The sequence below is a fragment of the Camelina sativa genome, chromosome 12, assembly GCF_030686135.1.
Source record: "Camelina sativa cultivar CO46 ecotype springtype chromosome 12, ASM3068613v1".
NCBI lineage: Eukaryota > Viridiplantae > Streptophyta > Magnoliopsida > Brassicales > Brassicaceae > Camelina > Camelina sativa.
Window position 1 is genome coordinate 9,410,899 of NC_141891.1, and position 22,123 is coordinate 9,433,021.

At 41.9% G+C, this 22,123-nt stretch overlaps 1 non-coding gene across 1 annotated transcript; it reads left to right on the forward strand.

Moving 5' to 3' along the window:
* Positions 1–8,142: 8,142 nt before the first annotated feature.
* Positions 8,143–8,249, forward strand: LOC147930322 (small nucleolar RNA R71). The gene has a single exon (XR_015576811.1). It is a non-coding gene; the product is annotated as a small nucleolar RNA R71 (small nucleolar RNA).
* The last annotated feature ends 13,874 nt before the right edge of the window (positions 8,250–22,123 follow it).

A 22,123-nucleotide genomic window follows, 5' to 3' on the forward strand; every position in this document is an offset into this window, starting at 1 on the left:
TTGAGAAACAAAGAGTATGGGGTCGCCCAATTATAAAGATTTCTCTCTAGATATTTTTCTGTTGCCACATGACCAACACACTTTGTCTGACTCTTCCTTTCCTGTATTTTCTCTGTATCCTCTATCTTTTCTGTCACCATACTTGACTTGACTCTGAACTCACTCATTTAACTACTATTTTTTTTTCTTTCTTTTTTCTGTTGCTTATACTCCCTTCTGTAGATTCCTGAACACAAGAAAACCAAAAACAAAAATTAAAACCACAAGGGACTTAAAAATATATATTTACAGTGATACCTTTGGGACTTCCTCCCAAGTGAGCTTGTTTAAAGTCTCCAGCTTGACTTTTCAGCTTTTTATGCTTTTTGGGGTTCATAGAGGAGCACAGAAAACCCCTCTGGTCGGACTTGATCAGCTAAATATTTCTTGACTCTCTGACCATTTACAGTAAATTCGCTACCATCCTTGTTCAGAAGAGTGATGGCTCCGAATGGCAGAACTTCCTTGACGTCAAAAGGTCCAGAGCACCTAGACTTAAGCTTCCAAGGAAATAACTTAAGTTTAGAGTTGAAAAGCAGAACCTGATCTCCAACCTTGAGCTCCATAACAACAATTTTCTTATCATGAAAATTCTTGGTTCTCTCTTTGTAAATTCATGTAGGTCGAGAGTCCTCTCTGCCTGAGCTGTATCAATATCCAAGTTCAGCAACTTGATAGCCCAAAGCGCCTTGTACTCAACCTACACAGGGAGGTGACATGTTTTACCATAGACCAACTGAAATGGTGTTCTTCCTATAGGCGTCTTGAACGCTGTTCTGTACGCCCAAAGAGTCTCCTCTAGCTTGACAGACCAATCTTTCTTTGAAACTCCAACAATCCTTGACAAGATACCCTTGATCTGCTTATTTGAAACTTCGACCTGTCCGCTGGTCTGAGGGTGATATGCAGTAGACACCTTGTGCTTGACCCCATACTTTCTCAGCATACTCTCAAACACCTTGTTGACGAAGTGAGTTCCGCCATCACTGATCACTGCTCTGGGTATCCCATACCTTGGAAAAATTATACTTTTGAACAACTTCAGAACAACCTTGTGATCATTGGTAGGACTGGCAATGGCTTCGACCCACTTAGAAACATAATCAACTACCACCAGAATATAGACATTGCCATTTGATGGAGGGTTGAAAGGACCCATGAAGTCGATACCCCAAACATAAAATATCTCTACTTCCAGGATCAGATTCTGGGGCATCTCGTTCCTCCTTGTGATGTTGCCCATCCTCTAACAAGCATCACACTTGGTGATGAAACTGTGAGCGTCTTTGAACAAAGTTGGCCACCAGAGACCTGCTAAGCTGTCTTGAACGTGGCAAAGTGACCTCCATTGGTGGAGCCGTGAAAGTGCTCAAGCACTTATTGTACTTCCCCTTCTGCTATGCACCTCCTGAACAAACCGTCAGAACCTCTCTTGTACATATAGGGTTCATCCCAGAAGTAGTGGTTGACCTCTCTGAAAATCTTCTTCCTCATGTAGGGATCCATGTCATCAAGAACTTCTCCACATACTTTGTAATTCACAACATCTGCATACCAGGGTGCAGTCTCAGAAGTGATCGCCATGCATCCGATTCTAAGGTTGTCAAGCTTTGTGTCATGCATTTGCTCAGAAACTTGGGCGACCAGAAGTTGTTCCTCAGGCATTGAATCATCTATGGGAACAACATCTTCAATCCTCATTCTTGACAGGTGGTCCGCAACTCCATTTTCTATGCCTTTCTTGTCAACAATCTCCATGTCGAACTCCTGAAGTAGCAGAATCCATCTCAACAGTCTCGGCTTGGTATCCTTCTTCGAATAGATGTGTCTCAGAGCAGCATGGTCGGTGTAATGACGCTCACCATGGGATAAATTTCAAATTGAAAACCCGAGGCCAAAAGACCTGGAAAGGAAGCCAGCAAGGAGAACCGAAGGATTGCTGAAGAAATGTCCGAGGAAATTTGGACGGATCGAGAAATGGCCGAGTCGTCCGAGACGCACCGTCGAGATGTACTGACCGAGACATACCGAGACGTGCTGAGACGCACCGAGACGTGCTGAGACGCACCGAGACATGCCGAGACATACCGAGACGTATCGACCAAGACGCACCGAGACGTAACGAGACGTAACGACCGAGACGCACCAAGGAGTATCGAGACGTACCGAGAATCGCCGAGAAATTTGTGGTACTGCCGAGGATTTATGATACTGCCAAGAAGCTACGGACGAGATCGAGAAACCATCGGACGTAGCGGACGAGACCGAGGATTGTCGGATGAAACCGACGATCGACGGACGCAACGCCGAGGAGCCGACAGCGTTCTGGAATTTGTGGCGTTTGTTGACGGCGCAAAGAGGAGAGAATATTTTTTATTCTCTTGAATCAACCAATGAGGTTTCATGCAACCTTAAAAGTGTGATCATTGTGTTGTTGAATCTTTAGGAGAAGGACACAATCATTGTGTTTTCAAGGAGTTGACCAATGGAAGTTTAGAAGGTGGAAAGTGAAGGAGACAAGAAAGATTCATCTTCTACAAATGGACCAGTCCGAACGCATGCAAGGAGGAGGAGAGATTCACTTGATCTTGTATAGCTTGCTCACCAAGTCGCCAAAGGAGTGGGAGAAAAGCCAGCTGTGTGTTCGACATGCATAGGCGAGAGGAACCGCCCACAAACCTCTATAAAAGGAGAAGTTCACTTCTCATTTGTGACATTCTCTCAAACACAAAAGAAAGCCCAAAAATTCTCTAAGTATTGCTCTTCCAAATTGAGAGAAAGAGAGAGAGAGAGAGACGGAGTTGAGAGGCGAGACGCTGATCGAAGACAAGGCGAGACGCTGATCGAAGACAAGGCGAGACGCTGATCGAAGAAAATGCGAGACGCTGATCGAAGACGAGGCGAGACGCAGCTTAAGACGAAGGAGGACGCTGTTGGACGCTGTTCAGAGACGAAGCAGGCGTGAGGAGGAGTTGTCTGATCCGTGGTGCCGTGAAGCTCAAGACATCGATCTGCCGGAATCACTGTGACTTCTGTGGTAGTTTTGTGTGGGGTACCACATGGATCCTACGGACCATGTGCGTACCTATTGCTTGCTGCATTTAGTCTAGGTTCATGTTAGAACTAGGTAGATGTTGCATGCTTAATATGGTAGGATTTATGCTAGAATTCATGTTAAAACACATAGAATTATGCTAGGAATCACCATGCATGCATGTGAGAATTGAGTAGAATTGAACCGCATATTTTCAAGATGAATTTGATGCATTAATTAGCAAAAATGGCTTCCTTAAAATTTGGACTAGGGAATTTGCATGTTAGAGAGAACTGATAGATTTTTAATCAATAAATTCTTGCTTAAAAATTGGTAGATCGCTTGCATGCATATAGAACAATCTAGGTTGCTTGAATTTCTATTCTTGTTGCTTGTTGATTGTTGCTTGATTTCTTGCTTGATTTTCTTGCTTGCTTGCTTGATTTTCGTTGCTTGAATTGCGTGTAGTTTAATACTAGATTCTTAGAGTTATTTTCCACTAACCCTTTGAATTTGTAGTACTTGTCTTAGCTAGTCTCCTGAATTATATTAGTTATCTTTCTCGAGTCGTAGCTAGGATAGAGTAGTCGATCTTCTGTTCCAATTGAAGTTTGGTTGTCTCGTGATAGTTCTCAACGACCACTCGCGCGGGACAAAGTCATGTCTAGCTAGATACTAGAATGACCGCTAGAAGACGTTGTAGCTTATCGGGGCTCATGCTGGTTACCTGTGTGGTTCCAGCATGGGAAGGTTTGGAACGGAACAGATTATCGAGGGCCCTTAGGTGAAAGAATCTACGATAGTCGAGATTACCTTGATTTTATTCTAGTCGTCTTAGGTTGTTGATAGGTGAAAGAGTCTAGGATAGTCGAGATTACCTTGTTTCTATTCTAGTCGTCTTAGGTTGTCGAGTAGGAGTACAGTGTCTAAGTTAATCGAGTCGAGTCTTGATTGAATTAACCCCTCGCTTACTTGTTGTTTGCTTCCGCTAATGTTTCTGTTGCGTTTGCTTTGATTGATTTGCCTGCTTGTTTCCTTGCTTGTTGGGGTAGTTGGGGTGGGGAAAAATAGAATGCATATCTAGGGTGGGGTACCCAGGCTCACTGAGTAATATTAGATTACTCATGATATATTTTGTCTCGCAGGTAGTCTAGGTGGAGTCTAGTGCCGTAGCAAACTTAGGGTACCGGATAGGGCTTTTATTCATGTGTTTTTGTAAAAACCCTATATTTTCAAAGATGTATTCATGTGTTTATTGCTTGATAAACTATTATCAATGTAATACCTATTAAGTAATATAATCGGTTTTCAAGGAAACATGGCAAGTTGCATCCGATATATTGGCCTTGTCCGGGCCAACACAACGCGCCATGGCCGCGAGGGTTGCAAAGCCTAAGTGAACCTCGGCCACGGGAGGAGACGCGTCCAGGAGGACTGGTCGGGAAGCTGCAGCTTTCGTCCCTCGGCCGGACCACCAGGGTGCGATCTCCCACACGTAGCGTTCCATAGGCCGTCTGTGTCCTCCTCCAGGGCATATAGCGGTTCGTGGGCGTTACAGTCGGTATACACTATGACCTTCGAACCCACAAGGTAACTCCTGAATTTTTCGATTGCAAACACAACTGCTAGGAGTTGCTTCTCTGTGGTAGGATACCTTCCTTGAGTCTCGTCCAAGGTGCGACTCGCGTAGTAGATGACATGAAGCTTCTTGTCAATTCGCTGTCCCAGAACTGCTCCAACTGCGAAGTCTGACGCGTCACACATAATCTCAAATGGATGATCCCAATTCGGAGCTTGAACTATGGATGCCAAACCAAGTCCTCCTTGATCTTGCTGAAAGCTTCCAAACATGCTGCATCAAATTCGAACTCAACCTTCTTGCACAGCAACCTTGTCATTGGTCTTGCAATTTTTGAGAAGTCTTTGATGAATCTCCTGTAAAACCCAGCATGTCCCAGAAAACTTCTGATGTCCTTCACTGTCTTAGGCGGTTGAAGCTGAACCATCACCTCAATCTTTGCCTTGTCAACCTCAATTCCTCTTTCAGAAATCTTGTTTCCTAGGATGATCCCTTCTTCAACCATGAAATGGCACTTCTCCCAGTTCAGCACCAGGTTCGTCTCCTCACATCGCGTCAATACCCTGCACACATCAACAAACAGGAGGAGAAAGTGGAACCGTATACAGAGAAATCATCCATAAACACTCACACTGACTCCTCAATCAGATCCGAAAAAATTGATGTCATGCACCTTTGAAAGGTGACAGGAGCATTGCACAAACCAAATGGCATGCGTATATAGGTGAAAGTGCCATAAGGACAAGTGAAGGTTGTCTTTTCCTGGTCATTTGGGTGGATAGGTATTTGGAAGAATCCACTATACCCATCAAGGAAACAGTTGTAGGGATGACTAGCTAATCTCTCTAACATTTGATCAATGAAAGGCAGAGGAAAATGATCCTTCCTAGAAACGACATTCAACTTCCTATAATCAATGCACATCCTATGTTCTTTGATGGTTCTAGGTTGAGATTAACTCATTCTTTTCATTTTTGATCACAGTTATGCCACCTTTCTTAGGTACACAGTGCACTGGAGATACCTAAGTACTATCAGGGATATGATATATAACTATAGCATCAAGCAGTTTTAGGATTTCCTTCTTCACTACCTCTTTCAGATTAGGGTTCAATCTTTTTTGGGGTTCAATACTAGCATAAGATTCATTCTCAAGATTGATTCTATGCATGCAAAGGCTAGGCGAAATACCCTTGATATCATCTAATGAATACCCTATAGCCTTTCTATACTTCTTAAGCTCAGTCACTAGCAACCCCAATTCATCATCACTCAACCTAGCATTCACTATGACAGGATAAGTAGAATTGGTTCCCAGAAAAACGTACCTGAGCCCGGAAGGGAGAGTTTTGAGTTCTACCTTTGGAGCTTTCACTTCCGACCAGTCTTCAGCATGGGAGTCTGGAATGATCACGGTCGAGTGGGAGGGGTGCAACTCGATCAAGCGGGACATCGGTGTCTCGAGTCGGGTTTGACGTCGGTCGAGTGGGAGATATCACGTTCTGAACTCTCTGTCTCAACTGCACGTACCTCCTCTGCGTCAGATAGCTGCTCGAATTCCTCTGATCCATCCGTTTCTCTGTGGGAATCTAGCAGATTCTTCTAACAAGTGGTCTCCCCATGCAGGAACCCTTCTTCTCTACCCTTGGTCAAAGCAGTCTTGAGATGATCCTCCTCAGCTAATTCCTCCAACAACTCATCAGCCAATTTATCCATCTCTTCAATGTAGAAGACTTGTCCTCCTATCGTTGGCTTCTTCAAGGTATCCTTGATTTCAAACTTCATAGTCAAGTAGTCGTCCAGATTGAGGTCAATCTTGCCATTTCTAACATCAATGATGGCTTCAGCAGTCACTAGGAACGGTCTTCCTAAGATCAGAGGATCTTTTGGTTCTTCATCCATCTCCAGAACCATAAAGTCGGTTGGCACTTCCACGTCTTTGATCCTGACGGGTAAGTATTCTAAAATACCATTTGGAAGTCTCACTGATCTATCTGCAAGGATAAGAGAGATGTCGCACCCTTGAACCTTGTAAAACCCAACCTCGTAGCAATAGAGAGTGGCATCAGATTAACTGAAGCGCCAAGATCACATAGACACCTATCAAAAGACATAGGTCCAAGGGCGCAAGGTAGAGTGAATGATCCAGGATCTTTGAGCTTCTTGGGTACAATTTTCTTCTGAATGACTGCACTGCATTCGAGACTCAGTACCACCATGCCTTGATCCTCTTTTGATCTCTCCATTACTAGGTCCTTCAGGAATTTCTGGTAGTGAGGAACAAGTGCGAATGCATCCAGCAATGGCATCCTCAACTCAATCTCCTTGACTTGTTGTTCGAATATAGCTTTGTATTTCTCAATAAGTTGCTTCTTAAACCTCACTCGGAATGGTAGAGGAGGCTTGTATGGTGGAGGTATGAACCTCGCAGGTCTGTTATCTGAAACAACAGGCTCCTTAACAGCTTCAAGTTTGGACTGCTTCACTGGTTCAACCGGATCCTTGACTGCTTCGGCTGGGTTCTTCATCTGAGTTTCATCCTGAACAAAATCCTCCCCATCTAATTCCTCACTGTCCTCAGTGAAGTCTGGAACGCCTTGTCTGGGAGACAATGTTTTCCCACTTCTCAGCGTAATGGCATTGGCGAACTCCTTGGGGTTCTGAATAGCCTTTCCTGGGAATTTGCCAGGCTTTGGTGCAGAAGTAGAAGCGGATTAGCCTTCCATTTACCGTATCTTCGAATTCAGAGCTTCGAATTTGACGTTCAGATCATTGTAGGAACATTCCATCCTCTGACTAAGGTCAGAAAACTTCTTAGCTGTATCCATAGAACCGCTAGCTTAACCCTGAAGAAGTTGTTGCATCATTTGCTTCATTTCTTGATCTGGAGCTTGTAGTAGGCGGAACTTGTTGAGGACGGAATCCTGGTGGTGGTCCTGAAGGAGCTTGGTAATCCTGTTGGAACTGTTGCTTTGGAGCGAATTCGGGATTGAAAGGCACAAAAGGTTTTTGTTGATCTTGATGTTGTTGTTGAGGCGGGTACACCTGATCTTGTGGATTAGCAACGTTGTTACTTCGGTAAGACAGATTAGGGTTCGTTTTGTAGGGGTTGTAACCTTTGTTTTATCCACCCTGATTCTGGACATAGCTGATCTCCTCAGTCTGCTCACCCTCCCCATCTGAGACCTGGAAAAGGTCATCCTCAGATACGAAGTGGACGCTCCTTTGTTGGCTTAGCAATTGACTGTCAAGATTCTCATTGACATTTTTGAGGTCTTTCTTGTACTTCTCCTCAGACCCAGCGTCGCCACGAACTGTGCGGTCATAGTCCTCATTGTAGTTGCCGTCAGACTGAGCGAGATTCTCCACCAGTTGCCATCCTTCCTCAACGTCTTTGTTCAGGAAATTACCATTAGAAGCAGTGTCAAACAGCATATGTATCTTTGGTAGTACACCACGGTAGAGAGTGCTCAGCAGTGACTCGTTGCTGAAACCATGGTATGGATACTGGCTATGGTAACCCTTGAAACGTTCCCATGCTTCACAGAATGATTCTGAGCTCTTCTGAGTGAAGCTAGAAATCTCATTCCTGAGACGTGCTGTTCTGGAGTTGGAGAAAAACTTGGCCAAGAATGCTTTCTTGCAACCATCTCAGGTGGTGATTGATCCCTTGGGAATGTTTTTCTCCCATTGATGAGCTTTGTCTCCCAGGGAGAATGGGAAGAGGCGCAACTTGTAACCATCCTCACTCACGCCGTTGATCTTGGTGAGACTGCAAAGACGGTCGAACTCATCCAAGTGGTTGAGTGGATCCTCCATAGGCAACCCGTGAAACTTGTTTCTTTGGATCATGGAGATCAGACCACTTTTGATTTCGAAGTTGTTGTTCTGCACGGCGGGAGGGACGATTTCAGCACGCTGAGTATGAGTATTCGGTGCATCCCCAGCACCAATGTTTTGCGGTCCCGGATGTGGTCCATTCGCTTGTTCCATAGTGATGGGTGCGGGATGATCAGAGAGTTGACGGGCTTGTCGTGGTCGTTGCAGCCGATTGATTTCGTCGATAACAGGAAGGAGATTCTGATGCCCTCTTGATCTGGTGTGCATGCAAGGTTGCAGTCAGCAGGTACCTGAGATGCAAAAAAAGAAGGAGACAACCAAAGCAAGTCAATACTCAGAATGATAAGTGTAACAGAACTTAATCTTGCAAAACTTGAAATCTTAAATGTAGCAAAACGAATCCCAAATGGCAACGGCGCCAAATTGATACTAGGATTTTTCTGTGTCTATCCTAGCAGGTTCAATTAACCTTATGTAGTTGTAATACTTAAGGTGTCAATCCAGTTGGGAATCTTTACTATCACTCAAGATGCAATCAAGAATTCACAAGTTAAGCCAATTCAAAAAAGAGTGTTTTTCAAACAATCCTAGAATGGTCAAAATACAAAACGGAAATTAGTAACAGAGAGAAGAAGCAAACAAGAATAAGTGAAACCGAAAACGATTCTAAGCATGAACAAACGAAACAGTCTCAGGAATGTAATATCAATCGAAAAGATAAAAGTCCTAAGGATGGGAGTAATTAATGTCCGTGGAGTATCAACCCTTGTTTTAGCATATCTTGGAATGTCTTAAAAAACAAAGTTATCATCGGTTGGGAATGCTAAGCACTCACTAACTTAATTCTATCGGGAATTTTATCGAACACCATCTGGAGGTGAATCTTCCTCTGATCTAGACTAGCACATTCAAGACTAATCTAGCACGAAGAACACCCTAGAGAGTAAGGATATATGAAAATTAAATCCTAAGCATCACAAATCATCACCTAGTCACCCTAATCTACTTGCGCCATGTTCGTTTGGTGAACCAGACACAATATCTGGATAGAGTATCAAAACGCAATATGTGGACGCATCATCGAAATGATGTTCATTTTTGTTTTTGGTTCATGCATCCAAAAATTGTATCTCAATGCAATTATGTTTGTTTTGTAATTTGATATTTGTATATCGGTACAATATATGAAAAATAACCAAAAAACACTTTATTTTGTGTTGAAAATGTTTTAGTGGTTTTAGTTAGAGAATTTTATTAATTCTGCCATGAACAGTAGCAAATATTTTGGCTAATGCCATTTTCCCCCACTTCTTTTCCCGCCTGCCACGACTCTATAATCAAAAGGCTATTATATCCTTCTTCTTTAAAACCACAAAACTAATTATTTATTTTCTTTTTTTTTAGAATTGACATAATCGGTCAGGAAAACATAAATTCTCTCTTCTTGTTATAATCCCGACTATCGTTTCTTCCATCTCAGACACTTTCAACTTTTCATCTTCTCCCATCTCAGGTTCTCTCCGTCCCTCGCCAGCACTACAACACAAATTGTATCTCTCTTTGCCAAACTCCATCTGTTTCAGTCCATCGACCACATATAAAGGAGAAATTCTTTATATGCAGAGACAGTGGACCAGATTCAACAACCAAGGTTTTTTCCACCACTATTATGTCATTTGTTCTGTTTATGAATAATATATGTTTGGTATGACCCTTTGTGTTCATTGCTAACAAAAATAGTTCTACTCAATGCAGATCTGCAATTCCGGTGGACCAGATCCAGCAGCTAAGGTTTTTGTCCACCACTATTAAGTCATTTGTTATCTTAAGTGGACCAAATGTGTTTGGTCTGACCCTTTGTGTCCATTCCTAACCAAAAAAATTGTTCACACTGTAGGTCTGCAGTTCCGGTGGACCAGATTCAACAGCCAAAGTTTCTGTCCACCACTATTATGTTCTTAGTTCTTTTAAGTGGACCATATCTGTTTGGTATGACCCTTTTTGTCTATTGCTAACCAATTTTTTTTTTTACATTGTAGGTCTGAAGTTCCGGTGGACCAGATTTAACATGCAAGGTTTTTGTTCACCACTATTATGTCATTCGTTCTCTTAGGTGGATCATATCTTGATACTAGGATTTTTGTGTGTCTCTCCTAGCAGGTTTGATTAACCTTATGCAGTTGTAATACTTAAGGTGTCAATCCAGTTGGGAATCTTTACTATCGCTCAAGATGCAATCAAGAAGTCACAAGTTAAGCCAATCAAAAAAGAGTGTGTTTCTAATAATCCTAGAATGGTCAAAATACAAAACGGAAATGAGTAACAGAACTAGAAACGAAAATGTATGAGAAGAAGCGAACAAGAATAAGTGAAACCGAAAACGATTCTAAGCATGAACAAACGAATAAGTCTCAGGAATGTAATATCAATCAAAAATATAAAAGTCCTAAGGATGGGAGTAATTGATGTCGGTGGAGTATCCTAGTCTACAGAGTGTTTAACATACCACAAGAAAACTATCCCTAAACAATGAACATCACAACCTAGCTAATCCAATCTCTTGGCAAAAGCTACTCAGACTCAACCACTTCCATACCTAGCTCTCGCTAGAGAAACATGATCGAGCAGGCATGACAAACAAGTTCATTCACGTCAACAAACATCCTAGACAACTAATCTCTTAGGCTAGAAACGTAAGTCTCTAGCACTAGTTGGTCAGACATTTCATCAAACACCTTTTGGGTGTGGAAATGTCTGGAACCTAGTTCCAATTGATCAGAGAGAAACTAGTAATTCTAACACTAGTACAAAAGGGAATCATACATATCAAAGCTTAAACATCCTACATCCTAAGATCCTCCACCTAGTCTATCCTATCCCCAAGAACTTTAACACTACTCAGATCCAGAAATCATCGTCAATGATACAAACTCGGAAAACATTGAATCAAGCATAATAAGATAGATAAAAATGAGATGAACAAGTTTGTAGAAGAAATCAAATGCAAAAACTCAATTAATTAAAAGATATCTGGATACAAAGTCTGAGAACGTTTTTGGAGGCTACGTAAAACCTTAAGAACAAAACGAGATAGAAAATAAGATGTCCAAAACAAGACTTAACAAAATGTATATATAGTAAAAATATGTGAATCCCTAAAACTTAAAACGACAAGATAAAGCGTCGGTTCGGGAATCTCCTGAAGCGTGTGAAACCAAACATGTGCGGTCGAGTGGAACGGATCGAGTCGAGGTCATACGACTCGAGGTGGGTCGAGTGGAGGTGATACGACTCGAGCTGGGTCGAGTGGAAGTGATGCGACTCGAGCTGGGTGGAGTGGAGGTGATGCGACTCGAGCTGGGTGGAGTGGAGGTGATGCGACTCGAGTTGGGTATATATGTATCCACTAAAACGGTGATAACTCTTGAACCATGCCTTCGATTGACTTGAAACAAACGGCATTGTAAATATGACTCAATTCTCTACAACTTTGTTGAAGACGTCAAAAGCTGAATTCCCCGACTGGTAGCTCGAGTGATGGCTCGAGTAGTGACTCGAGTGGTGACTCGAGAGTGGCTCGATTGGTGCAGCTCGACTGGTGTCCTGAGAGTGGCTCGATTGGTGCCGCTTAGAGTGGCTCGATTGGTGCCGTTTATAGTGGCTCGATTGGTGCTGCTGAGAGTGGCTCGATTGGTGCCACTGAGAGTGGCTCGATTGCGTAGGTTGAGAGTGGCTCGATCCTCTGCGCTTCCGACGTCTCCTAGACACCTGAAATACTCCGAAATGCACAACGTATGCAAGGATGATGCAGAAACTTCCTAAACATGCAAAGTGTACGAAAGAGGTTCTAAAATGATGCAAAACGACTAGTTATGCTAGCTAAATGCATGACAAATACATGCTAAGGAGATGCAAAATATAGACATATCATATCTGTTCATGTTGTTCCTCCGATGGACCAAAGCTTTAGAGGGCTTTCTTTCTAACCTTCGGTGGACATGTTTGTCTATTGTTCCTCCTTGTGTTTTTGTCTATCTACCTTCAGAATTTTATTATGTAAAACCTACTATTTTTTTCTCCTAAATGTAATCTCTTTTGGTCAATATGAGCAGTCCAACAAGTTTGTGCAAAAAGAATTGTTTGTCTTTACACTAATTGGATAAACTGCCTACCACATTTTAAAAGACAACAATGTCAACAATTACCATTATTGTCTAAGTTTGAATAAAATAGTTGTCCACAATGCGATTTATAGTACCATTCATGGACAATAATTACATATTGTTATAGTGCCCTAAAAATTGTCTACACAGACACAGCCTAATGGAAGAGAAATGTGTCATTAATATTTCTTTGTGAACCGCACAAAACAGTCGCTCACATGTCTCATCCCCTTGTTTTCTTTAATTCAAGGGTATTTCTGTCATTTTCATATGTGGCATATACTAAAAAAATGGCAGTTTAGAAAAGGAAAATACAAACTGCCATTTCTCATAACTTTTCTTTTAAAAGTGGCATTTCTTGTGAAATTCCCTTTTAGTTATGTTTTTAGCTATGAAATTATCTTCTTTTGTCGGGAAATTTTGTTTTTGCAGTTTTAGCGGAAAAACGTGATTTTGCGGTTCTAGAGGGAAAACATAAATATGTTGTTTAGGCGGAAAACAAGATTTTATGGTTTTAACAAAAACATAATTTAGATTTTGATTTTTTGGTGTCAAAACAAGATTTTGCGGTTTTAGCGGGAAAACGTAATTTTACGTTTTGTATTTTTGACGCAAAAATGAAATTTTGCGGTCTTGGCAGAAAAACATAATTTTAGAAATTTGGCGAGAAAATTAGATTTTGCGATTTTGGTGGGAAAACAAGATTTTGCGGTTTTGCGGAGAAAGCATAATTATATGGTTTTGACGGCAAAACGAGATTTTGTAGTGTTGGTAGAAAACATAATTTTGAATTTTTGGCTGGAAAACGTAATTTTGTGTATTTTGTAGTTTTGGAGGGACAACGTTATGTATGCGGTTTTGGCGAGAAACCAAGATTTTGCGATTTTGGCGGGAAAACGTAAATTTGCGGGTTGGTAATTGAAGAATTGGGATTATAGCGCTGTGTGGATATTATAATTTAGGAAAAAAAAATTTGTAAATATTTAACTAAAATAGTGGTATTTTTTACTTTTACTAGTTTTGGATATTTTAAATATTGTATTTTTAAGTACTTTTCCATACTTATGTGAATGTGTAATTCTATTTCAATCTCTAACTATTATTAAATGACTCACAATCAAGATGAAACATCCCTTTCACATTCATATAAGTGTTTGGTGCGGTCTCGCAAATGGAAAAGAAATCAATCTCAGTCAGTTTTGGAATAGGATTTATAAAGGTGGGTTTGACAATTTTATCTCTGGGTGGTTTACTCTCAAACGAATAGGAATGCTAGACAATCATGAAATTTATCTAAGATTAAGAATAATTCACAAATACAAAGCTTTAACTCTTGTTGTTCTACCCATCTTATATATATGTAAGATCCTAATTTCCAACATTTAAGCATCCTTTTGTTTCTCTTTTCACCAACAAACATTAGACACTTTAGTTTTGTTAATTCACAAATACAAAGCTTTAACTCTTGTTGTTCTACCCATCTTATATATATGTAAGATCCTAATTTCCAACATTTAAGCATCCTTTTGTTTCTCTTTTCACCAACAAACATTAGACACTTTAGTTTTGTTAAACCACAAATCCCATTATCAACTTCTCTTTTCTTTTTAAAACTTTCTTAAACACTTACTCTTTTTCTTCTTTGCTTTTCTTTGTCGCTAAAACTTAATTTTTGCAAATTTCTTTTCATCTTTTTCTGTTTTGGGACTAACTTGAAATCTTTCTCTTTCTTTCAACTTAGAGCCTACATCTTCTTACGGACCTAAAACCTACATCTTCCAATTTCTTCACCATGGAACCATAAGGACATGTTTAGAATTAGCACTGGAGTTCTCAAAAGTCGAAACGAATCTAAATGACATGTAGATAAGCCAGTGTCTTAAATTGTAAAACTTGTATATGTCCTTAGAGCATCTATATTTCTTATTTTGTTAATGGGTGCCTAAACATTATTTTATAATATTTTAATGTTTTTTAACTAGCTATAAGTGGCTTTAGAGTGTCCAAAAGTGTCTCTAAGTGTCTACCTGGACCCATATTAATTCACATGGTACATTCTGGACGAAACAGACGTTGTTGTGAACAGGTTTTATAAAACGTCTGGACAAGGTGAAGAAGCGTTCAAGAACGAGGTGTTGAAAACACATATTTGTGGCTAAGTCTAATTACGTGTATGATGGACTACGAGATTGTATGTGTATAAAGTAAATAACACACAAGCTTTGTTAACGGGGTTCGGTTTTTTCTACATCCCCGGACCTAGTCCAGAACAAATTCACTAGAACAAGATAGAAATTATAACTGCATATGATACAAGCACTACTATGCCTATCATTCTTTTCTAGATGAATAAACCATCAAAAGATCTATCTATCTTGTTGATGGGGCAACACCACACATCTTGTGTGCATCTCTTAAAACTACCTTGAAGCGCCCAAGTCTTCATGAAGCGCCTTCTTGGTATTTATATCAATTGCACAACCCTAGGGTTGGCAATTTTCCTATTATACAACAAATAGGAAATTGAGAACTTTCTTTTTTCTTTTTGGATAAAGAATGTTTCTCCCATGATCGCATCTTGAATCTTCCATTTAAGATGTTCATCCAGCTAAGCAGCTGCCACTTGGCTTGTCCAAGTCGGCCTTAAGCTTATGTACTCAAACTCGTCAATTTAGCTTCTTGTACTACTTCCTGTATTAACATCAGAATTAGTACAAGAACTACTTCAGACGTTTGATACAGATATATCTGACCCTCTTGGCTTGTCTAAGTCATCCCCAAGCTTCTGTATTCCATCTCTTCAAGGTAGTCACACAGTTTGGCTTCTTGTACTACCTCTTGTACTACTTCGGAACTTTGCACATGTTCTTATCCCCACTGTGTCAAGTAGTACCTTAGCATCTTTGTTAGTTCTACTCATTGTCTTCACACCATCTATGAGACATCTTGTGATGATTCTATCTTGTTGTCTCATATATCACAACAATCGTATGACATACTGCTTTAGTAGCAATCCCATGACATGTTTCGGACAGCTTATAAAACTCAGTCAACACATACACCTTCAGGTATCTCTTGTAGCAAAGCTTCAACATACAAAACTTGTTAGGCTTCTCGGGTATCCTGTCAAAGGAGATGAAAAGATTTTAGTCTACGAGTATTAGCCCAACAAAAGTCTCGACCATTCTTGTAACGCCCCCGAACCGCCGTACGGCCGGACAGGACCGCGGACGGCACCGGAACGCTACATGTGTGGGAACCGCACCCTGGTGGTCCGGTCGAGGGATGGAAGCTGCAGCCTCCCGACCAGTCCTCCTGGACGCGACTCCGCCCGCGGCTGTGGTTCACTTAGGCTTTGCAACCCTTGCGTCCCACGCGCGTTGTGTTGACCCGGACAAGGCCGAGTACCATTTGTAACTTGCCATGCTTTCTCCGGAAACCAAATATATTACTTTAATACTTTATTACATTGAAAATAAATCATCAAAGCAATATACATAGATAGTCGGAAAGTTTTACAGTAATCATTTAGGAAAATATAGGGTTTTACAAAGAACACAGAAAACCCTATCCGGTACCCTAATGTTTGCTCCAGCTCTAGACTCACTTAGGCTCCCTGCAAGACAAAATAATGTCATGAGTAATCTAAGATTACTCAGTGAGCCTGGGCACCCCTTTCCTAAACAGGATTCTACTTCCCCAACCCGACTACCCCAGCAAGCCAAGAAATCAAGCAAGTAATCAAAGCAACGCAACAGAAACAATAGCGGAAGCAATTAATCAACAAAAAAGCAAGAGAGGTTAGATTAACACGACTCAACTCGGACGATCTAGACTCGCCACTCACGGAGAAATACAACTAAAGGGAACAAGGACTACTTGGACACTTTAGACTCTTAACTCTTACACGACTAGAATAAAACAAGGGACACTTGAATACTCTAGACTCTTTCATCCTATCAATCAAACAAAGACATCTAGAATACTACAAGGAATTCTTGAAATACCCTAGACTCTTTCACCTATGGGCCCTCGATAATCTGTTCCCTTCCACAACGTTTCCCATGCCGAAACCACAAAGGTAACCAGCATGAGCCCACATAAATGCTACATCATCATGTAGCGGTCACACTAGTAGCTAGCTAGTCGTGACATTTTCCCGCGCGAGTGGTCATCGGGAACTCTCGCGAGACAAACCGCATTTGGAACAAAAGATTGACTTCTCTATTCTAGCTAGGACTCGAGAAACAAATTCAAGAGACTTCACTAAAATACACACAACAATTCAAGTGGTACTAGGATTTTTGTGTCTCCTAGTAGGTCTCAATTAACCTTATGCGTTGTAATACTTAAGGTGTCAATCCAAATGGGATGATGCTAGTCACTCAAGATGCAATCAAGAAGTCACAAGTTAAGCCAATTCAAAAAGAGTGTTTTTCTAACAATCCTAGAGTTGTCAAAATACAAAACGGAAATGAGTTACAGGAACAGAAACGAAAATGTATGACAAGAAGCAAGCAAGAATAAGTGAAACCGAAAACGATTCTAAGCATGAACAAATGAAACAGTCTCGGGAATGTAATATCAATCGAAAAGATAAAAGTCCTAAGGATGGGAGTAATTGATGTCGGTGGAGTATCCTAGTCTACAGAGTGTTTAACATACCACAAGCAAACTATCCCTAAACAATGAACAACACAACTTAGCTAATCCAATCTCTTGACAAAAGCTACTCAGGCTCAACCACTTCCATACCTAGCTCTCGCTAGAGAAACATGGTTGAGCAGGCATGACAAACAAGTTCATTCACGTCAACAAACATCCTAGACAACTAATCTCTTAGGCTAGGAACGTAAGTCTCTGGCACTAGTTGGTCAGGCATTTCATCAAACACCTTTTGGGTGTGGAAATGTCTCGAACCTAGTCCCAATTGATCAGAGAGAAACTAGTATTTCTTATTCTAGTCCAGAAGGGAATCATACAATCAACGCTTAAACACTCTACATCCTAAGATCCTCCACCTAATCTATCCCATCCTCAAGAACTAACGCACTACTCAGATCCGAAAATCATCATCAACAATACAAACTCAGAAAACATTGAAACAAGCATTCCTAGATAAGTAAAAATGTGAAGAACAACTTTGTAGAAGGAATCAAATCAAAATACTGAATAAGTTCAAAGATCTCAAGATACAAAGTCAGAGTACGTTTTTGGTGGCTAGGGAAACCTTACAAAAGAAAACGAGATAAAAAAACTAAGATGTCCTCAACCAAGACTTAGCAAAATGTATTTATAGTAAAAACATGTAAATCCCTAAAACATAAAACGACAAGGTGAAGCGTCGGTTTGGGAATCTCCTGAAGCGCATAAGACGGAACGTCTTCCTGACATGTGCGGTCGAGTCGTGTGTCGTCTCTCCCTAGGGTGAGGTCGAGTGGAATGAGTAGGAGTGGCTCCAGTGGTGTGAGTGAAAGTGGCTCGAGCATGGTCTGTGAAAGTGGCTCGAGCTGGGTGTATACGCATCCACTAAAACGATGATAACTCTTGAACCACACCTCCGATTGGCTTGAAATAAACGGCATTGGAAAGATGACTCAATTCTCTACAACTTTGATGGAGACGTCAAAAGCTGAATCCCTAGACCGGTGGCTCGAGTGATGGCTCGATTGTGGAAGCGAGGAGTAGCCCGATTGTAGAAGTGAGGAGCGATCGAATGTGGAAGGGAGGAGCGCTCGATTGCGGAAGTGAGGAGCGCTCGATTGCAGAAGTGAGGAGCGTGGCTCGACTGTGGAAATGAGGAGCGCTCGATTGCAGAAGTGAGGAGCGTGGCTCGACTGTGGAAATGAGGAGGGCTCGATTGCAGAAGTGAGGAGCGTGGCTCGACTGTGGAAATGAGGAGCGCTCGATTGCAGAAGTGAGGAGCGGCTCGATTGTGTGCGCTTCCAACGTCTCCTAAACACCTGAAAAACTCCGAAATGCACAATGTATGCAAGGATGATGCAGAAACTTCCTAAACATGCAAAATGTACGAAAAAGGTTCTAAAATGATGCAAAACACATAGTTGTCCTAGCTAAATGCATGACAAACACAGGCTAAGGAGATGCAAAATACAGACATATCAACTCCCCCAAACTTATTCTTTGCTTGCCCTCAAGCAAACTATCAAGAACAGAGTATGGAAGAGAGGTGCGAAGATGGGGTCTCAGAACCTAAAACATGCTGAATAGAGTAGTTAGAATCAAGGTCCTTGTTTTTAGTTCTATGATGCATGGTGAAGGAACTTTATTTCAAATCTACACATGCTATCCTATCAATCATCCCCTTTAACATTCATTAACAGAGAACCGTGAATCAAGCTAAGCAATGTTATTGAACTCATTTGGCTAGGGTAAAGGCTCGAGACATAGATGGTCTCCTCATCACGTGGTTTTATCAATACAGAACAAGGTTCTCTCACGAAAAGGAGTTGAGCTTAAGAGAAGGCTAAAGGTTGAAACCAACTGATACATACAAGAGCAGCGCCCTGTCTACCCAAAGAACACTCCAAACCGAAGTTGGTCCTATCTCTACCCTTCATCAGAAACTTCATCTCAAACTTTTTACACTTAGTCTTAGGAAGAGTTCACTTCTTTTCATTCTAGCGGATTGGGAGATCTTTATTATCACTATGGTTCGTTTTCTTTCCCTCTAGGGACTCTAGACATCTTAAGTATTTTTTTCCTTTTCTTTTCTTTGTCTTATCTTTTTATTTTATGCCCAGAACCAATAACTCTTTTTACTTTGCTCACCCCAAATCCTTTACTAGACTTGTAAACTATGTAAACACATCCCCCTCCTAAAGACTTTCCACTTCTTTACTTTTCTGCACAAATCCATACCCAATACCCAAAATTCGAGTTCTCACCTAGTCCTACTAGTCCGGATAACGCGAACTAGAACTACACAGGATCCTACTCTTGTCGGTTAGAACCTAACACTTTCTAACAAGCTCAACTCGGAAAAGGCCTGACACTCAAGAAAACAATTGGCTTGAAAGAACGGTTGGTTAAGGGTGCGGGGAACTGTTCCAAAGATGGGAATCAGCTACTTGGATTGACAAGGGTGGTAAAAATGTGAAAGACAATCCAAGTATGTGTATGGTATCCATGAGTTCAACTTCAATGCATCACATGATAATTGCAAGTCAAGATTAGGTTCAGGTAGATAGGGAATGATATCAATTCAAAACATGCTTCAATCTTACATTTTCAAGTTCAATCAATAAGCATCAAAGAACTAATAACAAGGGCCTTGATCCTATCCTATTGAATCCAGCATGCTAACAAGGTTACAATCATCATCAACCCCTATGCTAAATGCAACAACCCTATATGAATAAACCTAGACTCAATCCTAATATGCAAGTGCAAACTACATGAACACTTTGTTTGTGTGGAAATTTTCGTTTTTTTTTTTTTTTTTTTTTTTTTTTTTTTTTTTTTTATGCAATAGATGGATGCAAACTCAAATATGATATGATGCAAAAATTAAAATAAGAATCACAGAACACAACATCAAATACATCATCTCAAACCCTCCCCCAAACTTAAATTACACAGTCTCGTGTGTAAGAAAAATTTGCAGGAGGATTTAAGAATCACAACAGAAACAATGCAGGAATGAAATGGCATGTACAAAGGAAAGGTCGGAGTACCTCAGTAGTAGAAAAAGGAGTCTGAGCTCGCCCAAGGAGTTGGTGCGTGGTATTGGCTCTGTCCTTCGCCGTGTTCGGGATCCGCAGTAGTAGTCTACTTGGTTGGTCGACTTGATGCTCAACCGCTTGCGTGTGCTGATAAGTGTTCCGCTGCTCGTCGCACTGCATGTCGTCGACTCTGGATTCGCCATGGTCCGAGACTAGTACTACCACATCCGTAGGCTGATAATCACCTTGCTGCCCAACTTGTTGCTCAACCTCTTGCTCAGCTTGAGCTGCAGAACGACGCACTGATCGACGACTTGAGGAGGCTCTTGAACCACGCGAACCGTGTCCCCTTCTCTCCCTAGATTCATGTGACGAGTGGCGCGAAGGGACGGGAGAAGGTAGGTGCTGCTGTGGGACATATGAAGATTGACGTGCTGGGGATGGAATCGGAGAAGGTGTTCGCTCTAGGTTCGCAGAAGGGCGTCCTGACATCGGTCTGGTATCCTCGGGGATAGACCTAGGGACCGCGGTTGTGGAAGTGGAACAGCTAAACTTACGCATGAAGTTCATGACAGTCTTGGTGAGACGGCTCACCGTTTTGTCTCTGGCTTTCCCCCATTGTTGAAGCAGGTTGAGTCTGTGATGAGCTGCTCTGACCCCCTTTGACATTCTCGGATCCGAGTACTCCTCGAAGTGGAACTGCTCTGGGCGGTACTCCTCTGGGCGATATTCCGCTGTGTCCTCTTCCATTGGCACGGCGCACGTTTCCGCAACGTTTACATGATCCCCTTCAGCGTCAGAATTGTATAAGAGATCCGTGGGAGGGATAAACTCGATATGCTCTCCCCCTAAGATTGAAGTCAACTCGACGCAAGGGAGGAGTAATCTCGAGGGACCGACCGCAGGATGCACAAACTTGTAGATCAACCGTCCCTGTCTCAGACCCCGCTCCAGAGTGCGCAACTGTCGCAGGTTGTTGATGTCAATCCAACGTGGTGGGTGCGGCTCAGAGTTTAGGGGAACACCAGCAGCCTCAAGGAACCAAGTCACTACGCCTCCCATGCACATCACTCCAGGAGTGCTGTTGTTGCTGACTCGCGATACCCAATTCTTGTATGTCATCATGTAGTTGATAAGGTAGAGGGAGACGGAAGTGTTGGATATGTCACCTTGCAGCGCGGTGCAATCCATGGCAGTGAATGAGAGTCCCTTAAGCGCCAGATCGATCATCTCAAGCTCGCCATTTGTCATGTACCCCTTAATCTCTTTGGCGTAAAATGCATTGGTGACCGCCTTTTGGAAGTAGCGCAACACTGGGCTTCGCACGCTCAGCGCTTTTGTCTTCGATGAAGTGAATGAGGGCGTGCTCCCAATCGTTGCCCAGAGTGCGGACATCTCATCCCGATCAAACTGCGGCGTAGTCCCCGTTCCGCTGGGAAATCCAAACATCTCTTCAACGGTTCTGAATGTGAGATTGTAGAACTGGCCGTGAACGCGAAATGTAATGTAGCCCAGACCTCCATCAGACATCATCCCCGGCTCATCCGCGTACAGGTGCGTCTCCAGAGTACAGAGGAACTGAATTGTCTCCTCCCTATATCCGTTTTTGGGTGTGTTCATGATTCTCTCCAGATGGCACCGCCTAAACAGATATTGAACATCCTCCAAAATCCCGAGTTGCTGCATAGTCTCGACATGGGGATATCTTGTTCCAGCGAACTCCACCTGCTGGAACAACTCATAGTATTCCTTGGGAGTTAGTTTCGTCTCAGCGCTCCTCCGT